This window comes from Prionailurus bengalensis, chromosome D1, assembly GCF_016509475.1.
Source record: "Prionailurus bengalensis isolate Pbe53 chromosome D1, Fcat_Pben_1.1_paternal_pri, whole genome shotgun sequence".
Classification (NCBI taxonomy): Eukaryota; Metazoa; Chordata; class Mammalia; order Carnivora; family Felidae; genus Prionailurus; species Prionailurus bengalensis.
This window is the reverse complement of record NC_057346.1, coordinates 46,708,013-46,723,747: the sequence shown is the minus strand read 5'-3', so window position 1 is coordinate 46,723,747 and position 15,735 is coordinate 46,708,013. Positions and strand designations below refer to the sequence as shown.

Here is a 15,735-nt window from a genome sequence, read left to right as displayed (position 1 = left end):
CTGCCTTCTCTGAATGTTCTTGAACAGTACTTCATACCTGTCCTACAGCACTAAATATATCACGTACACCTTATTCCCAAAGTTAAGCTTTCTCTGCCTGTCAAAAAATAATGAGGGCAAGGCATATATATCTGTCTTGGTCCTTTTGAATCCTTTAGAACTTGAAGCTCATTGATCAAGGTCTGAACCCAATTATAAGGAGTTATCTTAATTTTTTTCCTCCATTTATCTTGATATATCTGTATTTTTTCTTTTTTAATGTTTTATTTTTGAGAGAGAGAGAGACAGAACATGAGTGGGAGGGGCAGAGAGAGGGAGACACAGAATCTGAAGCAGGCTCCAGGCTCTGAGCTGTCAGCACAGAGCCCGATGTGGGGCTCAAACCCACGAACAGTAAGATCATGATCTGAACTAAAGTTGGCCACTTAACCAACTGAACCACCCAGGCACCCCAGATATATCTATATTTTTCTATATCCTTCCAGAAACTATCTTGATAAGCTATTCAATTCTTAAACATGTTTACTTCCCCATGATGGTATCATTTTATACACCTCAGAATCTTTTTTAGCTTTCAAAACTGAACTTGTTTTGAAATTTGTCACAATACTACCCCAAAAGTGCTCCTGTGTGTTTATATACACTCCGTACAGCCCATCAATAACTAAGTCTCCTAAATCTCCAGCCATTGTACTTGTTCCTCTCCATTACATGTCATTGTCAAAGCCAGAATTCAAGTCCTATTTATTTCCTAACCAGGAGGTACCACCTCTCCTGAAAGTATTCAGAAATTGGGGAGGGGGATTAACACACAGAGTTTTTACTGGCATTTAATACCAATGATGTGGGAAACTGAAACTAACCATCCTGCAATGCACAATCAGCACTTCATAATTTAAAACTACTCTACCCATCGGGGTACCTGGCTGGCTCAATAGATAGAGCACATGACTCTTGATCTCAGTGTCATGAGCCCAGGCCCCAAGTTGGGCACAGAGCCTACTTAAAAAGAAATTTTTTTTAAATAAATAAAACTGCTCCACCCAAAATTGTCCCCACTGAGAAATGTTGGACTGACTGGCTGCTTCACTTCTGATTTGGGGTCTCACTCACCTCACACCCCTAAACAGTCTCTAAACTGACCAAAGAATGATCTACAACACAACACTGTCACTGCCTAACCTCAGTGAGGTCCCTACTACATACAGGACGGCACACATTCTGTCCTTGTCAATATCCTCCCTTCTTGACTTTTGGCTTCCAAAACAGAACCACTCTCCAGTTTTCTCTGATGTACCTTGCTGTTTCACACCTGAATCTTTTCATTCTTACTCATTCTTCGAAATGAGTCAAGTGTTCCCTTTCACATTCTAAAGTATTCGCCAGTCACTAAAGCTGACACATAATCCTACACTACAGAATTATTCCATACTATAATTATCTACTTACAAATGATTTTCTTCTAACTAGTTTGAAAGACCTTAAAAGGAGGCTCCAAACATTTTTGTTAGCAATTTCCATACTCTTCATCACAGAGGTAAGTAAAATGCTACATTAGTCAGAAAGAGCCTGATCTGGGGCACCTGGGTGACTTATTCAGTTGAGTGTCCGACTTTAGCTCAGGTCGTGATCTCACAATTCATGAATTTGAGCCCCATATTGGGTACCACAATGACACTGCAAAGCCTGCTTGGGATTCTCTCTCTCTCTCTGCCCCTCTCCCTCCCTCAAAATAAACTTTTTTTTTTTTTTTTAGAGTCTGATCTTAAATGAAGCAAAAAGTAGATTTTAGTTTCAACAACTAGAGGATTTTACATATATTAGAATTTATACATTTTACCAGTGCTATGTAATCCCTCTGTGACCAGCTCTCTCCTCTGTATCACTTTGCTTCAGTTACACTGACGTCTCCTTTGCAGTGCGTCCCAAAGGCCAAATACTCTTACCACAGGTGCTCAGGACCTGCTGTTCTTTCTACCTAGAATATGCTTCTCCCAGATATCTATACTTCTTGCTCCCACATTTTATTCCTATAGATCTTTGCTCAAATGTCACCTTATCAGATAACTCTTCTGAATAACTATACAAAATTACAAAGCCTCAGGGCACTCTTCTACCTCCAAACCATCACTATCCACCCCCTTAACTCTTGTTTTGTCTCCAGAACACTTACCACCTAATTCATCTTACTGTATTTAATGTTTTTCTCTCTCAATCAAAATCTAAGTTCCAGGGGCGCCTGGGTGGCTCAGTCAGCTAAGCGTCTGACTCTTGATCTCAGCCCAGGTCATGATCTCACAGTTCGTGAGTTCACAAGCCCCACATTGGGCTCTGCGCTGTCAGCTTGGGATTCTCTCTCTTCCTCTCTCTGCCTCTCTTCCTCTCTCTGCCTCTCCTCCATTCTCTCTCTCTTTCTCAAAAAAATATAAACATTAAAATAAATAAATAAAATCTTAGAGCTCTTAAAAAAAAAAATCTAAGTTCCATGTGGGCAGGGCTCTGTTTTGTTCTCTGCTGTATCCCCTAAGGTCCAGAATAGTGCCTCATGTATAGTGGTCACTCATACTTTTTGATTCATTTTAATAAGCGTATTATTACAAGCATACACAGCCTTAGCATGACTTTTTTTTAAAGGCATCCAAAATGGTATTTTTTACATAGACTAAAACCAACAATTTCAGACTATCTGCACAATCTGCTATTCCCAAAAGAATAAAGAACCTGAGCCCATTACATGTGGAAATTTTCAAATTTCAAATTTAAGAGTATCTAACAAATAAAGGTTATTATTTGCTTATGAAAACAATACTTTAGAAATTTCTACACTTTAGAAATGACCACATAAAAACTGAAGGATAACTCCAGAAACTAAAATATAGCACTTCGCATTAAATGGGAAAAAGAAATAAGCATTCATGTAGAGATTAGGAACCCAGAGTAGAGCAAATGCAAAACTAAAGTTATATAAATACTGCTGAGAAAAAATACTGAATCATTACACCAACTCTACAGACTATACTTCCCCCATAGTATTTTAAGCAGTTCTCCAGGCAGTAATTTTTCCTCCGCACAATGTTTCTACTACAACAATAACCTGAAAATGCTTCCAAGTCTGAGCTCTAACAACTCAGGAAAAAAATGTTTTCCCACAGCTACTGCTTTCCCTATTCTCAATTCAGAAGACTTCAGTTCTTAAAAACCACAAACTTGGTATTAAATTTCCCTTACCAATCGAAAGGGTTCCAAAATAGAAACACATCTTATATTTTCTTTTAGTTTTTTCCCTTAAGAATATAAAAACTAAATACCTTCTTGAATTTTACATTATAAATAATTCGTAAACCTCACACTCAAAAAAATTACTACATGGGATACAGGATCTATGCTTTAGGTACAAAAGAGAATTTTCAAGAGGATTTCTAGTATTTAAGGTCAAGAAGAAAATAGGCCTACTAAGGAAATGAAGAGCATTTTTCCAGAGACAGTGGAAAAAACCAATTCCTACTATACAAACAAAATACTCTCCCTTTTACTATTTAATATGCCCTTCCAATGTCTGTGGCAGGTAGACATTAATTGTATCAACACAGGCAAGACTTGCCCAAAGGTTAGGTCACACGAGCTCACTACAAAGCAGTAACAAATTTAGGATCAAAATTAAATTTTGTAAAAGATAAGGTGTTTAGAAACATATATACCAAGTGAATATCCAAATAGCCAATCTAGTGCAAGTACTAAACTTCTAATCAATTTAAAACAAAAATAGTAAAAAAGTAGTGAAATGCAGAACAGTATTTTTGTATTCAGGGGAAAATGTTCAGCAAAATATCAAAAACTTAGTAGTAACCAATTACCAAATGGCTTCATTAATGTTACAGCCATATTCCTAGTGCAGGCCACTAGCCTATACACATCTCCCAAGGCAAAGTTCACTAACTTTAGAAACTTAAGCCACTTAGGGTTCACTTTCACAACTCAGGAAAACACCATCAGCAGAATGTATAGAGTCTCAAGTTCCCAACTGTACAGGCATTCACTAAGCTATATCAAAACTATGCTGATACCCAAGTAGATTTTTTAATAAAAAAACTTGGCCAAAAATAATAGTAAAAAACAAACAAAAAAACCTACAATGTATCATAATCACTCAGCCAAATGCTACTATCTCTTTCAAAATGATCACTCTGAAACCTACTGGTTTTTTTGGTGTGTATGTGTATCTACCTCGTAAATTCTGAGGATTAGTTAATGCTACTGGAACTACAAAGGAAATGCTCAACAAATACTGGTAATTAAGTACTACTATATAACATATAATATACCTATGTCACATACATTAATAAACATCTGTAGTTTAAACAATCCAAAATTTCTATGTGTTTTATATCAATTACATTTTCCTGTTAACCCCCCTTCACCCATTTCTCCCACCCTCATTCCCCACCTCTTGCAACCACCAATCTGTTTCCTGTATCTATGAACTTTTATTAGATTCCTCAAATAAGAGAGAGAACATAGTATGTGTCTTTCTGTCTGATTTATTTCACTTAGCATAATGCCTTGGAGGTCCATCCATGATGCTACAAATGGCAAGATATCATTCTTTTCATGGCTGAATAATATTCCACTGTGCATATACCACAATTTCCTTATACATTCATCCATCAATGGACACTTAGGATGTTTCCATATCTTGGCTATCATACATAATACTGCAATGAACATGAGGGTACATGTATCTTTTCAAGTTAGTGTTTCCATTTTCTTCAGATAAATACACCAAAGTGGAAATGCTGGATCATATAGTTCTATTTTCAATTTGATGAACCTCCATGTTTTCCACAGTAGGTACACCAATTTACAGTCCCACTAACTGTGCACAAGAACTCCCTCTTCTCTACATCCTTGCCAACACTTGGTATTTATCTTTTTGATAAAGGCCACTTTCCCAGGAGTGAGGTAATAACTCACTGTGGTTTTGATTTCTATTTCCCTGATGATTAATGATGTTTAGCATCTCTTTACATTCCTGTTGGCTATCTGTATGTTTTCTTTGAAAAAAATGTCTATTCAGATCTTCAGTCACTTTTTAATTGAATTGTTTGGTTTTTGGTTTTGACTTGTATGTGTTATTTACCTATTAGCCCCTTATCAGATATGACTTGCAAATATCTTCTCCCATTCAGTACATTGCCTTTTGGTTTTGTTGACTGTTTCCTTTGTAGTGCAAAAGCTTTTTAGTATTACGCAGTCCCACCTATTTTTGCTTTTGTCGCTTCTGCTTTGTGTGTCAGATTCAAAAAGTCATCCCCAAAACCTATGTCAGGGAGTTTACCACCTCTTTTCTTCTAGGAGTTTTGTGATTCCAGGTCTTACATTCAGGTCTTTAATCCACTTTTTATTTAATTTGTGTATGGTTAAGACAGTGGTCAAGTTTCTTTCTTTTGCATGTAGCAGTCCAGGTTTCCCAGCACCATTTGATGAAGAAACTATTCTTTCCCTAATGTATATTCTTGGCTCCTTTGTCATAAGTTAATTGATCATATATGCATGCATTTGTTTGTAGGCTCTCTATTCTGTTCCATCGATCTATATGCCTACTTTTATGACAATACCATACTGTTTTAACTGTTTCAAACATTTTTATTTTTTAAATGTTTATTTATTTTGAGAGAAAGAGAGTGGGGAAGGGGCAGAGAGAGGGAGAGAGAGAATCCCAAGCAGGCTCTGCACTGTTAGCATAGAGCCCAACGCAGGGCTCGATCCCACAAACTGTGAGATCATGACCTGAGCCGAAATCAAGAGTTAGACCCTTAACTGATAGAGCCACCCATGCACCCCAATACCATACTGCTTTAACTACTATAGCTTTGTAATATAGTTTAAAATCAGGGAGGGTGTGTGATGCCTGCAGCTTTGTTCTTCTTTCTCAAGACTGCTTTGACTATTTGTGTGTGGTGGTTGTTTTTGTGTAGTTTCATACAAATTTAAGAATTATTCTATTTCTTTGAAAAAATGGCATTGGAATTTTGATAGGAATTGCACTGAATCTGTAGATTGCTTTGGGTACTAGGGATATTTTAACAATATTAATTCTTCCAATCCATGAACGCAGAGTATCTTCACATATGTGTTTTCCTCAATTCCTTTCATTAAGCCCTGTAGTTTTCAATACAGGCCTTTCACTTCCTTTAAGTTTATTCCTAGGTATTTTTCTTCTTTTTTGATTCAATTGTAAATGGGATTGTTTTATTTCCCTAGTTCATTATTAGTACACAGAAATGCAACAAAATTTTGTGTATTTTTTATCCTAACACTTTACTGAATTTGTTTATTAGTTCTAACAGTTTTTTTGATGAAGTCTTGAGGGTTTTCTATATAATATCATGTTATCTGCAAACAGTGACAGTTTAACTTTTTCCTTTCCAAAGTGGATTGCCTTTAATTTCTTTTTCCTGCCTAGTTGCTCTGGGTAGGATTTCCAGTACTATGTTGAATAGAAGTGGCAAAGAGTGGACATTCTTGTCTTGTTCTTTCTTGATTTTAGAGGAAAGACTTTGAGCTTTTTACTGTTGGATAGGATGTTCGCTGTGGGCTTATGATACTTTTTGCAACTGCCTTCAGAATCAATTTCAATAACATGACCAATTTCTTCAGTCATCTGGAAAATTGGAGATACACTGAATCTGGAAGGCAAATTCAGTAAATCATCAAATGTTGCTTCATTGATCAGATCTTCGACATCTTTCCTGGGTAGGAGTACAAATAGGTAGGAACAAATATTCACCAAGAAACAGTAACAAAAATAGCCAAGAAACAGTAGCAGACAAATTTCTGAACCTGTGCTTTTTAAAAATACCAGCAACATTATTCTCATTTAGCAAGAAGTTGAAAGTATTTCTAAAACATGCTAGTTGAAATCAGACTTAAGCCCAAAGAATTATACAGAGGCACATCTGCCCTTGTCATAAATGTCAAATGTCTGAGAATTGGAATGCATGGTTTTATACCTTATTCCACTCAATTTTTTGTGTAAGGGATAACAAATTAAGATGTAACTTACCATTTTATCTTTATAGTTTGCGGGTACTCTGTGTGAAACACAATGCTACACTTTTGCATAATTCCCATTAGAACTAATTCAGAAATAGGGTCTTCATAGATTAACTTATGCCTTAAGAAAAAAAAAATCTAACCAACTTATTAATTTGATGTGAAGATAAAAAACTGGGGAAAGACTTACATACTATAGAATTCAGTACAAGTAGCAAAGATTGAGTTAATTTGAAAAGAGGAGAGAAGGGTGCATTTCAAAGTATTAATAAGGAATAAAGATATCCGAATGGCTTTGATAAAAGTGCTATGAAGTTAAAGGAACTAAGTTACAATGTAAGAGGACATGTTCAATAATGGAGGCAATAGTTCATTACATGACAGTGGTCTGACAATGAAATACTATGAGGCCAACAAACACAGGGCAAAAAAAGCTGACAAGGGAAAAATGCTGATAGTTCATTAAATCAAAGCCATGTTAAAGAACAATACACAGTAAGATTTCATTTTTAAAATTGTAAGTATATAATATTTTCTGATATATACTGATATGCCTAAATAGGTTGATGCAAAAACAACTGAACACTTTCAAACTTATTCAGCAACTAAGTTATATATGAACAGTAATCAAAATCAATATGTAAAGAACTATATCACTATTATTTAATTTTACAAATCTCAATAAGCACCTCTCATGTCACACATCAAATACCAATCCTGTACCAACTTATTAATTGGATGTGAAGGTGAAAACTGGGGAAAGACTCACGTACTACAGAATGTTTAGTACAAGTAACAAGGACTGAGTTAATTTGAAAAGAGGAGGGAAGGGTGAGTTTCAGAGTATTAAAAGTAAATAAAGATATCCAAATGGCTTTGATAACAAGTACTATGAAGCTAAAGGAGCTAAATCAATGCACAAGGACATTCCAGACCCTCTGGGACATACCATGATCAATGGCAGAAAGGACAGCCACACGTGTTCATTTACTTCCTCAAGCATGTGAGGAAGAGGTGATACACGCACAAGAGTTGCATGGCAAGACAGCTGAAATCTGGTAGCCACTGTTCCATTAAGTAGGCCAATATGGAACAAAAGTTCAAGCTCTGACCATGGTAGAAGGCCCTTAAGTTATCTCCAAAACCCACCAAGTAAGGAAGGCAAAGGCCCACTTTACTAAAAACCAAAACAAAACAAAAACATACAGCAGCTGCAGGAAAAACTAATCTGTGAGCACAACTAGATATGCTATTTCTGTCATTGTGTTCTCTGCAAAATTAACAAAAGATTCACAAATATGAAAACTAAGAAAAATAAAGATAACTCTACAATTTGGTGATAGTACATGTTACATTTAACCTGTTTATTCCATGGTAAGTGTTTCTTTCCTTTTAACTGATTTTTTTAATCACCATGTAAAACGAGGTTTTCTTCCCTTAAAACTATTCAACAGAAAAATTACTACAACCATGCCATTACAAATTCATTATCTGGCTATCCCTATTTATTTTAAACAAAGTTTTTTTAAAGACGCATTAACTCTAAAAGACCTCTATCAGTGCTAATTTCAGGTGCTTATGGAAGCCACCCAAAAAAATCCAATTTTTGTAAATAGAGGAATAAAAAATTTGACATATTTAGAAAGTATTTCTAAGTCTGCAGCATATGTGGGATATATCACATGTCAAGTGTTGTGTTTTCAGAACACTTTAAAAAACAACAAAAAACAAAAGACTGACCTCCTCTATATCTGTAGGAGAGGAAAGAAATACAACTAAGAAGGGAATACCTAAGAATTCAGATGAAGCTAGGTAAACAAAGTCAACCCTAAGATACTCTACATTAGTATCTGGCTGAAACTTAGCCTCTTAAGTGACAGTGAAAACAAGCCAAGTTTGCTGAACTGTCTATACTTTAATTTTAAAAGTGCAAAATAAAGTGTTTTAGATAATGGAATCATTACGTAACAGCTCTAAAATTGTAATCAATATACAAGTGTCTTTTTCAAATCAGTCCAACCTATGTCTCTTAAAATCATCTATCTTTATTTATGCATTTGCCTCTTCACCCACAAATCTTTTATAAATACATAAATCTTATGAGAGCTGAAGAAAGTTTAAGTCATAAAAATGCTCTATAGAAAAACACATACTCTTTGAATACTCTCAGAATTCACTACCAATGATTTATATTTTCCAGCGAAAAAGGTCATTCTTTTTTCCCCCATTATCAAAATGTTTTAGCTCCTATATAAGCATTCTTAATATTAAAAAAAAATCTGAAAACCTACAGCTTCTCCTGGGTGTTCTGGTGTATTCTGCATTCCTACCACTAGATGGCAGACTGTACAGAGAAACAGTAACACTCTAGGAAGAACACAGGTGGGTTCAGGTTTATCTCAATTTTGAGACTGTTTAGGATTCCATTCTAGTACTCCAAAGTGGTGATTTCCAAACCTTGACAACCTAGTCCCATCCCAGATTCCAAATAAGGATCTTAGGGGTGAGGAAAATCATATGTGAGTAAGTACTACCTCCAAAGGCAACTATTACTTCTGTTAATTTTTAATTTACCAGAAAAATGTAAGATGATAAAGTTACCTAACAGAATAAAACACGTGGCTTGATATAAGAATAAAAAATATTTATTTATAGGAAAACAAAATGAAAGCATTACAGTGATCCAACATATAAAAACACCACTTCCACAATATAAACAAAGGTGTTTTCCTTCCCTTCTTTGAAGATCTGAAGTTTCAGAATCATCATCCTACCTGCAGGAAAGGAAACATGTAAGTATCAAGTAATTTAAGAGTAAATACAAAAATTACAAATTCTGTCTTTTTGCATTACATTTTAAGAACTTAACACTTCATCAGCCCACTTAAGAAGACATAACCAGGATTCTTAAAAATAATCTAATACTGGATCAGAAACACAAAAAATGATTTCCTAAGCAAAATAAAAGGTCAAGTAACAACTCATTGCGAGTACTGCACTTACCTCCATCAAGGCTGTAAACCAGAAGAACAGTCCAGGGGAGCAGGAAAAAATGAACAGAATTCCTTCATTCCAACAAGACCAAGAAAAAGGAATCAAAGCTTGACAAGTTCCTCAAATGCAGATCAGAGTACTATGTAGGAAAAAAAATTATCTGTGGTCCAAGGAACTGGGACTAAGTATGGAGAAAAGTATGTTATTAGTAGGAGGTGATCAAGTGTCCTGGTTTTCCTGAAACAGTTCTGTTTTACACCTATTGTCTCAGTGTCCCATTCAAATAGCACATCCTTTCACTCTCAAAAGTGACCCAGTTTGGAATATAAATTATATGTCACCCTAGTTATAAGTGACCTAATAAAAGTCTACATGTAGCTAAGGAATTAATACACTACCACCATGTACTCCTAGGGTATTTGTATTTTCTTTCTGAAGTGCTATATTGTCCTTCTCCAGCCTTCTTAAAACACAAACAAGCTTCGATTCTATTTGTTTTGTCCTCTCACCCTCAACCCATGGGCATTTTCCTAACTTCAATCTCTGGTTCTATTTGTTTCACCCTGAGAAAATTATCTCCTAACTTGAGCAAAAACCTCTATGCAAAGCATTCTCAAATTTCTTCTCTGAAAACCAGTCTAAGGTTGTCTGGGGAATTGGAGATACTAGAAAATTTCACCTCTATATCTGAAAATATTTGATGCATAAAAAAAGTATCATCTCAACTATAACCTGAGTGTCCCTTTTTTGTTTTAAGCAATCAATATTCATCCTTTACTCTGTTAAAATAAATGCAGGAATATTTTGTTTTCCAGTGTCTTCCACAATGTGTGACATGATGGTATAAATATTTATAGATTTATAGGTGAAACAAAAGTCTATTTCTCCATTCATAATACTGGTTGCGGGGGGGAGGGGTGGAAAATAACAGGCAAAAAGTCATACCTAGATTATACTATAACAGCCCAGCCTATGTCTTAAAAGTAAGTAAGTTAGGTAGGAAGCCCAAAGATTTTCATGGCTTTTCTAAACAATTTAAATTATGCCTAGTCATAGTGAATAATAAATTGCAGTTAGACTCTCTGGGACTGTGCACCTCATCCAGAAAACACAACATGTTCATGTCCTGGATGCAATTAGAACAATAGATGGAACAATATATTCCATCTTCCCACAGCTTTGCAAACCTTAGTATGAGCAAGTAGAAATTCCATATATTCTACAATATTCATCATATGCCAAATAGTCTTAGGAGCTAGAAATTTGCAATAGTCGACAAAGTTGCTGCCCTCAGGAAGCTTATACACTAGTGGGGAGACACAATCAATAAACAAATGAACAAATATATGTCAGATGGTAATACATGGCTAAGGATTTCTTAGCACTTAAGGAGTATAGGATACGTGTTTGGGTAGGTTGCTAATTATACATGATAATCAGGAGTCTTTGGATAAACAGATTTGAAAATCACAGTAACAATGCTCATGTGTCACCAGTTGCCTCTATGGAACTGACTACCATGATCAATTACATCTCCCAGAGAGTGGGGAAGTATGAAGGTATCCTATTCATTCTGTATCACACATGTCTGCTCCACCCTTGCCAAACCACCCTTGCCAAACCAAAGTCTCATTGAACAGAAACCTTCTCTTGTTGATTCTACAAAGCCTCCAGTTTCATGTAGATTAAGTAGGGACTGGGAATCTCGTTTATTTATTCACACACTTCACCATTAAATCAAAGTGACCTTGTGTCAAAATTACACCAGCCTTTTACTACAGTTCATTAAATTCCGCATTTGTGGCAAGCAGGTATCAAAAGACCCTTCTAAACCATTAACAAATGAAGGCCTTTTCTAAAAAATCTTTTTTCAAGCCGCTGTAAACAGTAATGACATATACAGCCAGAAAATAGTTAAGCACCAAATAATAAGCTATCTACACAGCTTTAAGTTTCAAAATAATGCTCTGTAAGTGAAAAATATGAGTTACTAATATTATAAATCTCCATAAAATGAAGTAGAAGTATTTTTCCTAATAAGCCTTAAACTTAAGCCTTTAAGTTTCTACAAAAAGGAATAATCACTAGGAGTGTTTCAACAAAAAATATCTCCACCCTCACATGTTTCGTAACTATACAACTGTTCTTCTAAAATTCCATTATGGCCCATGTTTGCCTATTTCTCAGCATAAAAGACAATTCATCCTCTGACAAATCCCCTTCAAGACAATTCATCCTCTGACAAATCCCCTTCTTAAAAGTCATACCTTTTGAGATAAAAATTTGTTTTATAAGCTAGCAAAATCAAAATTGAAGATGTTACTTTTTTTAACATAAAAATTCCATATAAATTATGCCTCAATAATGCTGATTAAAGGAAAAAAACTCCCACCAGTTTGAATCTAAAAGTTCAAGTTCAGGGGCACCTGGGTGGCTCAGTCAGTTGAGCATCTGACTTTGGCTCAGGTCATGATCTCACGGTTTGTGGTCTTGAGCCCTGTGTTGGGCTCTGTGCTGACAGCTCAGAGCCTGGAGCCTGCTTCGGATGCATGTGTCTCCCTCTCTCTCACTCTCTGCCCCTCCCCCGCTCACACTCTGTCTCTGTCTCTCTCAAAAATAAATAAATGTAAAAGTCCACGTTCAGCCATAAAGTGTTTGGTGATCTAAAAAGAATTTTTTTTTTAACTTTGTTCATTTAGAGACACAGAGAAAGCGCACCAGTGAGAGTGGGGGAGGGGCAGAGAGAGAGACAGAGAGAGAGAATGCCTCCACTGACAGCATGGAGCCTGCTTGGGATTCTCTCCCTCCCTCCCTCTCTCTCTCTCTCTCTCTGCCCCTCCCCCACACGCTCGCAAGTGTGTGTGTGCGTGTGCGCATGCTCTCTCTCAAAAATAAACATTAAAAAATAAGTTGACAAGATCACAACTTATTCTGCACACTGCACAGTTAATTATGGATTTATTTCCCCTAAATATAGGCTTTAAGTATTTCTCAATACAACACATTCCCATAAACAGACTTCTGCTGCTAGAAAATTTAGAAACAAAAAATTTAACACAACATATATTGTACATAACACAGTGGTTTTTTATTTAGTTCTTCTGCTCCTATGTACCAATGATAACAATACTAATAATAAAAGGCTAAGAATAGTCTCAGTTGATTCTTTCATACAAGTAGCTATCTATATTTAGGTAGATAGACAATATCACATATATTTTCAAAATCTATATTCCATCTGTAGACAGACATCTAAATAGTCCCTTAAATTTCTGAGATAATTTCTCTTTCTCTTGGTTATGAAAAGGCAATATAAATCTTAAATGGTCTAAAGTAGCAAAGAAAAATTTAACCACCTTTCTCCCTTTCCTATAATATCAACCTTTCACCAATTTCCCTTTTGCTATGATGACAAAAGCCCCTCAAATAAGCCTTCTTCTACCCAACTAAAAGGCTACCACTTTGAATACTAATGCTTTTTAAGTATGATCTCTTTCTAAACTTGACAAATATTGGAGAACATTAACTACCTCTTTGTTTCACTGCTATATTAGATACCTTCCAGAATGAATCAGATTGACAGATGGAAAAAAGGGGTGTCTATTTTTAGTTCTTTCTATTCTTTTAAAGTTTGTTTCTTCCTATTAGAGCTCTTTTCTGACTTACATTCATTTGATAATCTATCCTAAGTACTACTCATTTCCAATCTCTGCTTCAAACAGTGATGATGAAGGTGCTCATCTCACTATCTCTAAAGCTCTGTTCTAGGCTCTCCCATTTCTTTACATGGTGCCATCCATTTCCATGTGCTAGAACTATACTGTAACAGGATGAAGTGCCATCAGAATGAGCAAAGGATGTAGAATCAAATTCCAGATCATTATCATTATGACTTCAGGCAAGTTAATTAGCCACTCACTTTCAATTTCTCTGTATTAATAGGAATAAAATTGCCCTTCACAAAAGTATAGGAACATATTTAGAGTATTTAATAAGCTTTAAATATTACAAATATTGTTAGTTTTACTTAGTATCCTATTTTACTGATGAGTTTTCCCTCATCATTTTTCCAATACAGTATTGTGAAACTACTTCCAAATCAATGACTTCTGCACAACCTTCTTTAGAAGGTTTATAAAACTAAACTTCCTCAACTGGAAAATGTAACCATAGTTACATGCATACATGGCAAAATCTTTACACATGCAGATCTTTCTATGCTTTACAAAGTTTCTTCATATCCTTAGTTTTCTATTACAATAGCCTTGTGATGATGCAAGGGATGCTGTTATCTCCATGGTAAAGATTTAAATACTTGCCTATCTAAGTAACACAATACAGTGGCTGTGTTGGAACTAGATTCTTTAAAACAGTAATCTTTCCACTAGAGGGATAAAGATACACACATATTTTCTCTCAATTCTCTCTCTTCAATCCAAGTAGTCTTGTCATCACCTTCTCTTCTAAAATTCATACATCTCTCTTTTTATCTCTCATAAATCTAATTCACAGTACAGACAGTAACCACTTCTTGTTTGGTACAGTATTTTCTGCTCATTGTCATCATCTTCATTCTGGCTTCATTCTTTTCAACTGAAGATGACAAGATATAAGGAAGGCATCATATCATTCAAACCAAGTTCACAAGGAACAGGTTTCAAGAGTTTGGGACATCTCCATCTCCAAGTGCCTCAGAAACTGTAAGCTTTAATTTACAAACAACCTTTAAAAAGCTGAGAATGTTATAAAACAAAGTCAATTCACCAGATTTCAGGTGAGGAGGACTAACATGATTTAACATGAAGAACACATAACGCAGTTTTCCAAGTCCTCTGGCCCGGAGATGTAATCATTACCAACTCTAAGAAATAGCAAAAGAGAAAAACTATATTTAAAAAAAAAAAAAAAGCTACAGGTTAGTCACTAAGTTAAGAAACATAACTCTGATGGAGAAGCTCAAAGAAAAAAGCAATTCTGGGTTAAGTCTACAAGCCCCAAAATAGGAAGCAGCTTAAAAGGTTTCCATCTCCTGTTAAGAAGAAATGCTTTTCACCCTGCACAGCACCTTCCAGCAGTTTATCAAGGAATGTCTCAGCCTCCTGAGCTGCTCCCTAAATAGCTTTCTAACTTAGCTGTCAGTTACAACTCTGTAACTAATTTTTTTATGATTGATCTTTATTGCCACTCAGGTGTGTTGTGGGATGATTCTGGGATGTGCTAGAGAAATTACCTAAAAATAATGCCTTGGTCCACTCTAGGTCACCAATTCAAAACAATATTTTCCAAGAATATGAACAAAAATAGGTAAGTGTTCATAATGTACCAAGTCTGAAAGTTTGTACTGGATACCTAACACAAATTCCAAACCTGGTAACTAATACACAAGTAAGTAGTTGTGAAATAAGGTTACAAAAGCTAATGTTGAGAAAAGAAAAAGGGGGGAATACTGCACGCTAAACCATAATTTCCCATCATTTAACAGCTGGTTTTACTTCTCAAAGTATAAATTGGCCTAAGGATGATGTGGTTACATCTTCCACATCTGAAAATACAAGACAAAGTGATCATATAAAGAACACACCAGATCTTTCCTCCAGTTTCATACCAAAAGATTAAATGCAGCTATCTTATAACCCTCATGAATATGCAGTTAAAAAAAAATTGCAGAGCAACATACTTAATTTTGTA

The 15,735-nt window shown here is 35.5% G+C and overlaps 1 protein-coding gene and 1 long non-coding RNA gene across 25 annotated transcripts in view; both read right to left on the bottom strand.

Moving 5' to 3' along the window:
• The window catches only part of PICALM (phosphatidylinositol binding clathrin assembly protein), a 100,168-nt gene that overhangs the window by 68,426 nt on the left and 16,007 nt on the right, over positions 1-15,735 (bottom strand). The gene's annotated exons all lie outside the window — the stretch shown is intronic.
• On the bottom strand, positions 9,677-12,264 carry LOC122483253. Its single transcript, XR_006297366.1, has 2 exons — positions 10,057-12,264; positions 9,677-9,827 (listed from the first exon to the last, which is right to left on the bottom strand). It is a non-coding gene; the product is annotated as an uncharacterized LOC122483253 (long non-coding RNA).